We start from the raw sequence: 3,378 nt of genomic DNA, 5'->3' as shown, positions 1-3,378 counted from the left end.
AGTGGTATTTTTGATTCCTGTTCATTCTGAATGTTTAATTTTACCAGCCTACCTGTTTATACTGCTTATGCATGATTATTGATTCATCAGATTGGTTACACTAGTTTGACCTGTTATTCACCTTTTTTCATTTTGTTCTCATTTGGTGCAGTTTTGTTGGAAATTTGGATTGAATTTAATAAGAAATAATAGTTCACTAAATCTAATGAAGACAAGTGAAGCCAGGATATCAGTGTCACAACTGAAGAAGTCAGACTGGCATCCTGGCACAGCACTGCTGTAAAGATGGGGACTTCTTGTGTCCAAATATCTCTTTCATAATTATTTGATATGTTGTGTGTAATTAGATTCACAATGATTTAAATAATAAAAAAAAAAACATATAAAATGCTTTAAATAATGCAGACTTAACACCTAAACCCTCAGAAAGATTCAAACACTTTCACCAGTAAGAAGTTTGTGTTTATTGGCATCGGTGGCTAGCGAAGGACAAACCCAGACAGGAGAAAGGAGCTAATTAAATCCAATTAACTTCCTGTACTTGCATAAGAGTTGGGCTGTGATAGAACAAAACAATGATTAAAAAACACAACTTAAAGTGCAAAACAAGAGTTTCCAGTTACTCTGTTTAAATACTATCCACCTCTCTTAAGTAAAACATAACTGCGATGATCTCGATGTACCTGCAACATAAAGTTCTGCAGTTGCACACTCACTCCTTCGACAAGTTGTGAACAGTTCATCGGAAAAGAGTTCTCAATACTCATGATACTTTTACCAAGTGCAGAGCTTTAACATCACCTGGAACACAGCTGCAGTGCAACAAAGAGAAAGTACAGGAGTGATCCAATCAAACCAGTTGAACAGAAACACATTTCAAAAGGTACGAATGAACAGATTTGGCAAAAACAAGCAAATATTCAAACACGCAGAGGTTTTTCATGCACATGAAAGAGAAATTTGTTTCTCTCCATCAACCATGAATATACTGCTGCAGATGGACAATCATGTTTTGGCTTAACATCTCCATGTTCAAAGCGTTCAAGAACTAAATACTGAAGAGGTACCCCAACCCCTTCTGAAAACATCTTCATCTAATCACAAAAAATCATTGCCGAAGTTGACATTTTTGAAACAACCCCACAGAATTGGGATTTTTACCCTTTAAAAACTCTTCCCTTTTTTTTTTTTTTTAATAATGAATTGGTTCATAAAGTAATTACCAGAATATTCAACAACCGAAATCTGATCAAGAATGTTGGCCTGGGCCTCAAATTTTTGGGTCTATATGATGTTTCATCAGTATGGATGAGGGCCACCTGTGATTTTTTTTTATTTGCATTCTGAGAATAAACTCAAGAAATCTTTATTTAAAACCTTAATCCTTTTATGTCTGCATTCATGTGTGACTTAAGGGTGTATTTGTGAGTAGACAAGAACGTGGCTAGTAAACGCTTACAGATGTAACGATGCACGCTGGAGTTTTGGGTTTCAGTCTGTTATATGTGACCAACTAAATAAATACATAAATAAAGACTCTTATCACTTAACAAAAACGAGATGATATTAAAAAGAAAGCAAATTATCACACTGAACTCAAAACACTTAAAATACTGAACTCAAGCGTTTCACAAACTGGTGGGTTTTTACGCAGCAGGCACAATCAGTCAGCAACAAAAACATTTGATCAACTTTCCTCACAGGACTCAAATACAAACATGAAAATAATAATAATAATAATAAAAAAACAATAACAAAAATGTTTTGACACTTCAGTTTTCTTCCCATATTTTAAACACGAGTTACTCTCAGCCTACAGCGCTCTACGTGCTGCATAAACATGAATAACAGTCAATCTGAGCTCTGCCTTTCCAAAAAACCAACATATATTCAAATAAACCCAGTAGAACAAGATTATTAGAGCACACACACACATAAATATCCTTCAAAGTAAACATGTCTTTATGGCTGAAATTTTAAGAAACAGGGGAAATAGCAACGCTTTTAACACTGAAATGACAAAAAAACAAAACAAAAAAACAAACCTATCCATACTAAACCTCCAGTTTCTAAGACAGGAATACAAGAAGCAGCAGCTATTTTTTTTATCCATATTCTTTCAATGTATGGCATGTCCACCTCTCCATTCCCTATCTTCACAATAACATAAGCCCTCCAGTCCTTAATTCTTTTCCACAACTTGTTTGTGCAGCAAAGCTGAAGCCTTTCATTTCTGACCAAAAATGAGTTCTGCGTCTCACAATTGCTCTCTTAGGCAAATGGACTATTTCAGATTTCTTGAAGACGTTTCCACCTCTCGTACAAGAAGTCTGTTCAAGAACACTGAAACAGACCTGCTGTTTACAACTCAGTACATCAGATTTAGGATTACATGTACGTCAGAATATTCGCCAACACTGTGCATGTCATTCTTGAGTTTGTTTATGCATTGTGCAACAACCCCCTGCAACCATGCATTAGTTTCCTAACAAGTGGAGGAAATGTGAGCTGGTTCGCTCGATCGCACTGAAACATCCTGAACCAAAAGGGGGAAGTTGGTGTTGAGAAACTGCAGCAAGAAGAGACGGTGGAACAAAAACTGCTTGAAACAATGAATGAAGGCAGCATTAATATTCCACAATGATTTTGATCAAAGGATCAATATTTGGTTTGAAGGATATTGTGATTCACTGTACGTAGATGTATATTTACAGAAAAAAAATTCTGATTTATATATCATAATCTAAAAAAAACCCAAAAACTAATTGGAATAATTTTTTAACACTCAGTGAATCCATTTCAGCTGCCAATCAGCACACATTCCTGACAAGAATTTCTGTCTTATTTCTTATGGAACCAATACTGATGGGACAAACAGAGGACAGTGCCTGTACATGTGGAAGCAGTGCGTTCTAAAGGCTATATAAGTTGCATAGAGATACTAAAAGCTAAAGCTGCTGTCATGATTGGATACTGCATGAAGAAAGCATGGTGCAAGGCAGAAAGGCCAAGAAGAAAAAGAGCAGAAAAGGCAACAATGACAGAATTGGTTACAGTATATTATTGCCCCTGTTATTCTACAGATCGATTGATGTGCTTGGACATAGGACCAGATAATCCCTTTCATAATAAATGCTGTTATCGTGTTACATTTTCAATAAAACACTGAAAAATGGTCACGTGTACCTCAGTTTAAGTGATGAACGTGGGGAGAAGAATTTGGGATTTAACAGTTGTGTAACAATCATTATCAACATCCCAGCATTAAGGCTCCAATTGTACTAATTTAGCTTTTTTCTGAGAGCAGCAGCAATTGTCAGTACGAATGGATAACAAGCCTTCTCTGTTCATGTTTGTCTCTAATTATTCTGCACTCTC

At 35.8% G+C, this 3,378-nt stretch overlaps 1 protein-coding gene across 2 annotated transcripts in view; it reads right to left on the bottom strand.

Annotated features, from left to right (window-relative positions):
- Positions 1–448: 448 nt before the first annotated feature.
- plekhm3 (pleckstrin homology domain containing M3) overlaps positions 449–3,378 on the bottom strand; it is a 49,597-nt gene continuing 46,667 nt past the window's right edge. For both annotated transcript variants that reach the window (XM_086220829.1, XM_086220830.1), the window contains exon 8: positions 449–3,378. This exon is cut by the window's right edge and continues 1,422 nt beyond it. The gene's annotated coding sequence lies outside the window, so the exon portion shown is untranslated.

This window comes from Aulostomus chinensis, chromosome 12 (assembly GCF_037954235.1).
Source record: "Aulostomus chinensis isolate RoL2024-O1b breed Wild chromosome 12, RoL_Achi_v1.0, whole genome shotgun sequence".
In the NCBI taxonomy this organism is placed as follows: Eukaryota; Metazoa; Chordata; class Actinopteri; order Syngnathiformes; family Aulostomidae; genus Aulostomus; species Aulostomus chinensis.
The sequence above is the reverse complement of the archived record's forward strand: the minus strand, read 5'-3'. Positions and strand labels throughout refer to the sequence as shown.